Genomic DNA, 10,811 nt, shown 5'->3' with positions numbered 1-10,811 from the left:
GGTCAGTTATTTTCCAGATGGATGGTGAGAGTAGTCCGGGTCCAGATGGCTTCATGGTCTTTTTTCACAACTTGTTGGGAGATAGTGAAAAGGGATATTGTTCGGGCGGTTTGTGATTTTTTTGTAGGAGCGGAGCTGCCCTGGGGATACACGTCTACATGGTTGGCTTTGATCCCCAAGGTTCCTGGAGCGACCTCTTTCTCAGATTTTCGCCCAACTAGCCTGTGCAATTTTGTCAATAAAATCATTTCCAAGCTATTAGCAAGGCGCTTGGAAAGTGTGCTGCCGAAGATAATTTCGCCGCAACAAAGTGGCTTTGTAAAGGGTAGACAAATCTCGGATAATATTTTACTGGCTTTAGAGATGTGCTCGGCCCTAGGGAAGAAGGTGAGGGGATCTAATGTTGCCCTCAAACTGGACATGGTCAAGGCGTATGATCGGGTATCATGGAATTTTCTAATCCAAGTTATGAGACGGTTTGGATTTGGGGAGCAATGGCTTGACATGATTTGAAGGCTGATCTCGTCGTGTCATTTTTCGGTTTTGGTTAATGGGAAGCCCTGCGGATTCTTCCACTCCTCTTGTGGTTTGCGTCAAGGGGACCCTTTATCCCCGGCACTATTTATTATTGCGGCGGAGGTTTTGTCTAGGCGCTTGAATGAGCTACATGGAGATTCGAGGTTTGTCTCGTTCTTGGTGTCGCGGGACTCTCCGGCGCTGACACATCTTGCCTATGCTGTGACATAATAGTCTTCTGCAATGGTGGTAACTGGTCCTTGGAGTGTGTCGGGAGGTGCTACAGGGTTACCAGGAGGTGTCAGGGCAGCTAGTGAACGTGGCGAAGAGTTGTTTTTTGGTTGGCAAGAAAACTTCGCTAGCTCGCAGGAGGATAATTGCACAAGTCACTGGATTCTGTCCTAGACATTTACCTGTGACGTACTTGGGATGCCCATTGTTTGGGGGGAGACGAGTGAAAGCCTTATTTACTGACTTGCTGACAAAAGTTTTCCAACGGATTGCCTCCTGGCATGGTCGGTGATTATCTATGAGTGCTCGGGCTCTACTGATTAAGCATGTATTGTCGTCCATGCCTATTCATATTGTGGCAGTTTTAGAGCCCTCAAAAGGGGTGATCTCCGATCTGGAGCGGTTGTTGGCACGGTTCTTTTGGGGAGAGTCAGAGTTTGGAGCTAAGCGGCACTGGGCGAATTGGGAGAAATTATGTTTCCCGATGGAGGAAGGAGGGGTTGGTTTCCGATCTCTTCAGGCGATTGTGGAGGCTTTCTCCTGTAAACTTTGGTGGATGTTTAGACATGGCCAATCTCTCTGGGCGCAGTTCATGAGGGCCAGATATTTCGGGTCCCTGTACCCAAATTAAGGTCCTTTTTCTGTTCAATTGTCTGCTACTTGCAAACGTATGCTTGGCGTCCGTACAACCATGGAGCATTGGTTGAAGTGGGATCTCTCGAGAGGGGAGGTGGCTTTCTGGTGGGATAACTGGAGTGGGCTAGGCCCTTTGGCGTGGAGGTTTCCTGATGAGGCGTCGGATGCGAAGGTTTTGGAGTTTTTACGAGAAGGGAGATGGGACTATCTGGCTTTGGCGTCGTTGCCCGCAGTGATAGGGGACGCAGCCCAGGGATCCTTCTTCTGTTTCGGCTCGGATCCAGATACCCTAGTTTGGTTACGGGACCCTTCGGGGGTTTTCTCGACTAGGTCGGCATATCAATTTGTTCGCCCGGCTAGGGCCTGCTCCTGGGCCTTTTCCTTCTTTTGGCAGTCCTCCATCCCGCGTAAATTGTCTTTCTTCATGTGGCATTTAGTGAGTGGCTAACTGCCGATGGACGACATGCTCGAAAAATTTCAAGTTCATGGTCCCTCTAAATATCACTGCTGTGTGCCTGCCCAGTTAGAGACGATGGAACATGTTTTCTCAACTGGGCAGTTAGCCACTGAGACATGGGCGTTCTTTGAGTATTCCCTTGGGATATCGACATCGACTGCCACGGTTAGATCCCGGTGTGCCACTTGGTGGTTATTCCCCGTGAAAGGAAAGGCGCTACGCTAGTTAATGCGTATTCTCCCGATTCTGATCTTATGGTTTCTATGGCGGGCCAGGAATATGTCCAGGTTCGAGGGTCGCAAGATTGCTGGCTCTCAGGTTCGGGCTCTTATCGTACATGAAGTGAGAATGCTAATCAAAGCCCATTTTTCGGGTATTATGGTGCCTTGTCAATGGGAGGAACTTCTTGAGGCCCTGACTGTGGTTCGGAGGGCTTTGATTGCAACGGCAATCAGGTTGGTTTTCCCTCCGGTGGGCCGCTTTAAGTTAAACACTGATGGTTGTACTACGGATCGTGGTAGCGGGGGCGGTGGGGTGATTAGGGATTCTTGCGGGAGGCTTATTGTAGCTTTTGCGGATTCCTTTGGCTGTGTGGACTCTTTGCAGGCGGACGCACGCGCTCTCCTCTTAGGGCTTCAATTGGGGCGACAAGTAGGGGTCTTCCGTTTAATCGTTGAGTCTGACTGCCTGGTTTTGATTAATTGTTTAAGGAGGGAATGGGGAGTCCCCGCTGGGATTCGGCCAATTGTTTGTGCTATTCGGCTGGGTGAGCCAAGTGCTCACCGGTTCTGTCATTGCTACCGGGAGGGGAACACGGTAGCGGATTCGCTAGCAGCATATGGGGCCATGTCGGGCACTTGAGTTATTTTCACTAAGGGCTCACAGTTGCCGACTCGTACTAGGGGGCTTTTGGCTTTGGATCTGCAGAGCTTTTGTAACTTCCGATTTTCTTTTAGGGGTTAAGTCTTTTGCCATAACCTGGGCTTTGTTTTCAGGCTTTGATTAATAAAAAATATCTTTCACAAAACAAAAAAAAAAGAAGTAAAACCAAATGTAACAAAAGTATTTAACAAAGATCATTACAAGCCATTCAATACAAGGACTTAGTCAAACAAACTTTTGTTGCATCCTTAATTCAACGTTGGACTTGTATGTGAATAATTATGTATTGCAAACTGTTAAATAATTATAAATCCAATTATAGTTTGGGATTTATTATATCTAATAGAATGTGGGTCTTTAATGTGTGGAGATTTAAGAATAATTCCTATTTTTATGATGGGTTGAAATAAAAATCCAAAAGGTAACGGGAGAGTTATCTATAAATAGGGTTATAGTCCCCAAGTCACACATATTCTTATTTGTCATATTTTTAGTACCACAAAATAGTTCTTCCTTGATATCCCATCATCATGTAAGATACCAAAGCGAAACTAAAGAGTTCTCTCAAAGGATCAGTGTATATGTTTTGACGTGAAAAACCACCTCAAAATCTCTTAGGATTCAAGTACTAATTAGTCAACAAGAATCTTTGCATGCTTCCACAATTTTGCTGTTAATTTATTTTTTAATGTTAGGATCCAGGCGTGAAACACACAACTATTGAGATATCAAGTGCACAATAATTTAAAAATGAATAAGCCATAAGTATGAAAGATAAATGATACACAATATTTAACATGGTTCGACTTCACCATTGAGCCTATGCCCATAAAAAAAAATCCGTTCTTTATTATGAGAGAAAAATTCTATACAAAAATACAACTTGAACCAAATGCCAACTCTTCTATACCGTTTCTCATCTTCCAAGAACCCTCTCTCACCTCATGTATAAGACTACATGTCGCTCTTGTGTGCCCCTTGTGTGTCCCTTTATAGTATGCCAATTCACCTATTTATAGAGAATATTATTTAGCCAAAAAATCAAAAAATAATAGGAAATTAGTGCTAATTCCTAAATTTATACATAATGAAAAATAACTTCTAAATTCTAAACAAAATAGGAAATTCCTTGACTACTAATTCAAGTAACTAAAATCAATTAGGAAACTAGTTACTTCTACACAAAACTAAAAATCTACCTAAAAGAAATTAAATCAATTTTCTAACAAATCTCCGCCTTGGCGAATATTTCTTTTAACAGCCATTTGCCTTCAACTATCAAATAATATGGTACCGGACTAAACATCCGAATCAATACAGTCCTGACACCAAATTACCCCGAGTTCAACCTTCAGTTGACTTATAAGAATATGTCTCAATTCACCATCTCCCTTTGCAGGATTTTTTCTCGTCACCACTTGCAACTTGGGATCTCCTTCTATGAGTTCTAATCATCGAGGCAACCAAGTGGAAAAATCACCATATTTCTTCCCATCCTCAGGACTATCTTGCCATGTGTGGTTTCCAAAACTCCACCTGCAACATAAAACTCGTAGCCATCATGATCTTCTAGCATTGAAAATTAGATTCTTTTGTTTCTTTAGGACACATGCAACACCACTTAAAGAATATAATCCAAATCTAAAAATCATCCAAGATGAAGTATGTGACAGCCCCACCTCCCTCTAAGGCAAATCAAAGGGTTCGGCGGACCGCCTGCCCAACTCTCGCCGGGACTACGGGGTCGAATCACTCCCACTTCTATAGCACGCGTGAAAGAAACCACAGAAAACGAACGATTGGGAAACCTCCAAGTTAAATGTAACTTACCAACCCATAATATTGTAAAAATCCCTGCCAGATTTTTATTTTTATTTTTCCTTTTCATACTAGGATACTACAATCGTCCGAAACCTCAGTAATTTCATTAAACTCCAGGTAGCCATAAAGAATGAACACGTTCGAGCAGGGTAACACATGTACCTGATTAAACACTTTTATATATATATATATATAAAAATACATGATTGCAAATTTACAAATCAAAAGGGAATTGTTGGATCGAAATACATTCAAGGTTTCTATCTATTGAGGAGTTATACAAAAGAATATGTATCTAATTCAACTCATGCTTTCAAACATCATTGTTCCCAAAAGATTTTCCTGTAAGGAAAACAAGAATAACAAAACGAGGTGAGCTATAAACTCAATGAGGTACCAAAAATAATAACAGTCAAGGACCAAGGAACTTCATGCTCAATTAATCACATAGGTGTACCAAATGAGGAAATATGTAAACAACTTAGATAGAAAGGATACAGATGGCTCTCAGGAGCCAATTTCCCGTTGCAGTACTTGATCCGACTACGTTGACCCTCCGTCAACTTCCAACTAAAGAAAACCAGTCCAGTAGAACATCGCTTTAACGCCGAATCCCGTTCACCATTCATACCCCCTTACCGGGCCCGAACGCCAAATAAAACAGGAATGGTAATACTCGAGTATACCGGAATCAAGGGTCTCAATACCCAAAGATTCCCCAAGAATAGGTACTCAAGGATTGTCAATTATCTCGACCAAGCCCTTGCTGGCTCGATTTAATTAACTCCCCATGAGGTTGAACTCAAGTTTAACAGGACGATCAAGTTTAACAGGAAGATCGTTGGACACACTTCCAAATGATCTCATAACAAGTGCAAGTAACAAGTTCAAGTACATAACAAGTACAAGTAATAGATTCCAGTTCGTTCAGTACAGGCAAGAGAACGAGTGTGATAAAGTACACCCTCGCCTCATACAAGATAAAAGTCAAGAAAGATATTCAAATAACAAGTTGCAAGTACAGAAAATCAATTTAGCAATAATTCAGGGGAGTGGTGCACTCACCTGATCAAACAAAGATAATTTCAAAAGTTTCCTTCCCAAGTGTGGCTTCACTTGTCGTTACCTCCTAGAACAATCAAGGCAAACACTTAAGACTCGACTCCAAGACCGAGTATGGAATTCGCAAGTGAGACTCGGTTACGAGCCATATGCCTAGTCAAAAGAACCATTAATGCAAATCAAAGAGATGACCTCGGAGTGAAAAGGTAACAATTAGTCTTAAAAGAATGAACAACCTCAAAGCCCTTCCTACAATGACTGACCAAATCCAAATTTGAAGTAGATAATGAAAGCAAGATCAATACTAGGAAAACAGAATTTTTCCAGTTCTGCGCGACCTTATATGAAAAATCATAGCTCAAGTTTTGTAAGTCCAAAATTAATAAAAGTTATACCGTTGAAAAATACATTCAAAGGGCTATAACTTTCTAGAAAACACTATTATAAGATTCAGAACGTAAGTCAGTCGAATTCAATTCCCAAGTTGCTGCTTTATCCAGTGGAGGACAGAACAGGTACAAGATTTCAGTCAATTTTGAAAAATCACCATAAATGGGACAAATAGAAACAGGATCTGAAATTCACACGGTTTATAGCCCTATGAATCTAGTTTAAAACGCAATAAACGGAACTCAATTCCGACATTTTTACATCAAGATATAGCAAATCTCCCGAGATTGCACCGAAACTCCTACAAACATTTGGACAGCACTTCCCCTTATCTCTCTTTACTTTTCCAGCCATCAAGGCTTCTTTTGTTTTCCTCAATCACTACCAAAGGCACACACAAAATAAGTTCATTCAATAGCCATTCAGTTAGATCCAAGTAGTACAAGTACAATTCAAGCTAGGAAAAATTCCGGAAATGAAAGTTAAGCTCAAAACCAGAAAAACAGTTTTTGACATCATTTTGCGGTAATGGCACCAAAGGCACGACGATTATCAGATGAAGGTGCAAGACCCACTGTTTTGAAGCTAAGAAACAGGGCTACAATATTGAAGAAGGTCACTCAGCCCATTTCCGAGTGCAAACAGGTCAAAAATGCAAGATACTACACTAGAACTGCAAAAACAGATTCACAAACCACATTCTGCTGCAAACAGCATAAATCAGCCTACTTAAGTGCAAATCTAGTAATTCCAAAGCCATCTGAAAGATTAGAAATAGGGCTACATTTCATCAGAAGACCTCAACAACCAATTCTGAAGCATTCCTAGCCAAAATACCCAATTACAGACGCAATTCGCAAATTCGGGTAAAACCAGGGCAGCAAGGGTAATTCCATCTTTTCTCAAGCTACGCTACTCTGATTGACCTGAAATTTTTTAGGCATCTCTAAAATATCATTTTCTACAACTTTCATGTTTTAACCCAAGACCAATTCGGCTTCTAACTATGAGCTACTGTGCCGGGCAGAATGTATAATCATAAAACCCTAACTTTCCAAATTTCTTCCAAAACAGATATTGCTTGCAATTAACCACTTTTTCCACCTTCTAGCTTGCTTAAATATCATTTCCAATCATCATACATGACCACATAATCATATTCATGTGAAAACAGAAAAATTTCCAATAATTACAAAACTTCACCAATTCAACCAAAAATCAAGATATAATCCATAAAAGTGCATCTTATACTACCACCAATCATGATTTAAGCATCATTAGAGGGAGGAGAGGGGTCCTTCTCAACTTACCTTAGCAACACAAGAGAGAGGGCAACTAGTTATCTTAGCTTTCCAAACAACTTCACCAATCACTTTACAATCACTAAGTGGAGAGGTTTTATGGAGCAATCTCAAGATTAATCGGTTGGATTACAAGATTTGTGCAAGAAATGGAAGTTGAAGGTTGAGAGTTTTCTTTTCTTTCTTCTTGTCAAGAGGTTCGGCCATGAAGCTTTAAAATGAAGAGTGATTTTAGTCAATTTTTGAGTTATTTTAAACAAATGGTAAAAGGGTGAATAGTAGTCAAAACTCAAGACTTAATCTTATGGTGACACTTGTCACCCTATTTAATGCATCTTTATCACTTTGTTCCTTCTCACACCAATCCAAATAGCAACCTCTAATTATCTCTTAGCACTCAATAATTTAAACCCAGTATCCGAAACTTAACCTAGTTGACCGAATTTTTTCGAACTTTTCGCCCTAGTAGGTCCTACGTCCGGTATACGCTCCAAAATTCTCATGAACTCATTTATACTAGAAAAATAACTTGAAAACTCTATTTACTCATAAAAATTATCTAGAAAATTTTTCTAATAAAGAAAATGCATAAAAGGCGTGCAATTAAATAAAGTAACGCCTAGAAAATAAGAAAATTACGGGCTCTCACAAAGTATCAACCATTGGAGATGAAAAACTTGGATCAATTGAGATGTATGCTTGTTGATTTGCCCTTTTTAAGCACATTTCATCTGAATGTTTGATGGGATGCTTGGATCAACAAGATGCTCACCCAATTGTTTGATCTCAATGATTGCCAACAAAAATTCAGGGTCATGTACATGATAGTTGGTGAGTTCTTCATGTAATTGGTTACCACTTATTTTGCTAAGTCAGAAGTTAATTTCATAATTCTTTTGAGTACAGCTGATAGTTTGTTTCCACATAACGATTAGCAAAAAATTATCCAAAATGTCTCTCATATTTTGTCAAATGAATTTTTTTCCTTTACTTTTAAAATGTTAATAATGTGTGCAGGGTATGCATATAAAAAAAGAGTTCAATCCATAATCAAATTTTATGTTTATAAATTTCTAAATATCCTACACGAAATTTTCTGCAAATATACGAGTCGAGATTAAATATAGTGTATTAAGGGTCAAATTCACAGGAAAGAATAGACAACTACTGGCACTACTAAAACTCCTTTATTATTTAGATGATCAATAAATTGAAGAAAATAAAACTAAACTAAAATGTGCAAGAAAATTAACAAATGAAACTTCCTTAGATCATAACATATTTAATTACTCATGCAAGTGCAAATTTTTGGATCATTGAGTACTACTACTGTCGCGCCCCATTTTTTGAATAAATAAATAAATGGTTTAAAAAAATGTATTTTTTGTGATTGGAAAATGAATTGTGATTTAAAAGAAAAAAATGGGTCTAAATGGGGGGTTGAGAATGCGTTGATTTGACCCAAAATTATAGTTTAAAAAGGGTTTTTGAAATAAAAATTGGAGTCGCCACTTGGTAATGAGTTAAGGTGTACCAAGTCACCAAAAAATAAATTTTTAAAGAAAAAATAGGAAAAAGTAGTAAGAAACCCCTTTTAAACGACTCCTAATCCACGTAAACCAAAGAAAAAGGTTCGGGAGTCACATTTGACAAAGGGGAAGGCAAGGATAAAATCCAAGGCACCCCTTTGACCTAGCCAAGGCTAGTTGCATGATTTAATCAAAAAATTTTCTTGTTTTAACCAAAGAATTTATTACATTTGGATGCACTACATGAATGCAAACCCTAGAACTAGGGGTATTGGGGGAAATTTTTCTTCAAAAGGTTGAGTGGTGCCAATCACATTAATTGTGAAGCCCAATAACGATCCTTTGAAGAAGTCACGAATAATGCGAGTGGGATGCAAATGAATGGAATGCATGTATGCAATGTGAGGACATGAGTTTGAAAAAGTAATAAAAGACAATAAATATGTAAATGAAAATATGCACGTGAGTGGGCAAGGTACGGTATGTGAAATGATAATATGAAGTGCATGTGTACAAGTGATGATAAAAGTGTTCGTGTGCAAGTGAAGAAACATAAAGGTGCACGCGTGCAAAATGTGAGGAAAAATGAAAGTGTGATGAGGGTATAAAATGATAGGGTGGATTTAAAGTGTATGAGCCTAGGGAATGCATGCATATTGGGCACGGGGAGACCTAAATCGTGACTCAATTTGCCCTTTTATAGAGGGAATACAAGCGTGCTAAGGCTTAGAAAAAGCCACACTCGTCTATATCCCATATTTAAGGGGACTCTCAAGCAAATGAACCCTATAACTAGCATGAAATGCAAAAATCCTAAAATGGAGGGAAAAGGGGTTCGAGGGGCATGCAAAATGATAAAACTAAAAAGAATGCATGACATGTAATGAACATGCAAACATGTACTAACGAGGGGAAATCCCTAAGGGTCTAGCGTTGGACTAGCCCATTCTATGAATTCCGACTAGCGTTGGACTAGTGGAAACGTACATTCATCCATCACATTTATTCAGGCTATGGAAAGCGAGTAGACATGTCAATCACATAGCACATAACACTTAGCATGCATATCTAAATGCCAAAACCTAAGAAAACGATTAAACATATAACACATAGACATGCAAGACACATAAGGTGATTAAGGCCCTAACTATTACATTTGCTAGCTAGGCACAAGTCTTCAACAGCTCTTCATCGAATGCTCCTCCAAGTCCTATCTATTACAAGCCAAGAGGTGTACACATACCCCATAAAGAATAACTTAAATAAAAAGCAAAAGTACATGACATAAATGAAAGGAATTAAAGAAAAAAAAAAGGAAGCAAGTAGACATGCAATTTTCACGTAGCACGTTGGATCACATAGGAGAGACAAAAAAGATAAAAGAAGTTATACCTCCCTTGAGTTGATGTCTTAAATTGAGTGAAACCACTTATTTACCCTCCAAAAATAATAAATGAGTCAAGGTACCAATTTATTTATCAAATAATCATAAAAAATAAAATAGCAAACTTGAAATTGAATCAATTGAATCATGTAAGCAAACCACATTCAAGAAGTCAAAAGAAGAAAGGACTTGATTGCAAAAATAAACAAAGTTTTGGGGTCAAAATTAAAGAAAAATAAAGTTTAGGGACCTATTTGCAATTAAATTAAGGACCGAATTGAGAGAAGTTGAAAATATCCAGGGCCACAGTACAGTCAAGGAAAAATTCAGGGACTGATTTGCAAAATCGTTTTCTGGTTTCTTAATGGACCAAACCATTGGGCCTTTGTATTTATTTCGTGGGCCAAGACTTATCAAATCCAATAGAAAATCCAAGGCAAATGGAATGGGCTAGTCCACTATTCTGACCCCAAAATAAACCAACAAACTGGTGGGCTTTAATCCTCCAGCCCAGGACGAACCCAAATGAAAGAAAACCAAACCCAGTTCCAAGTAGCCCAAACAAATAGCCAAACCCAATTCCTCTTTTGTTTTACCAAAAA

Source organism: Coffea arabica, chromosome 1c (genome assembly GCF_036785885.1).
Source record: "Coffea arabica cultivar ET-39 chromosome 1c, Coffea Arabica ET-39 HiFi, whole genome shotgun sequence".
NCBI classification, from domain to species: domain Eukaryota; kingdom Viridiplantae; phylum Streptophyta; class Magnoliopsida; order Gentianales; family Rubiaceae; genus Coffea; species Coffea arabica.
Note: the sequence above shows the minus strand (reverse complement) of the source record.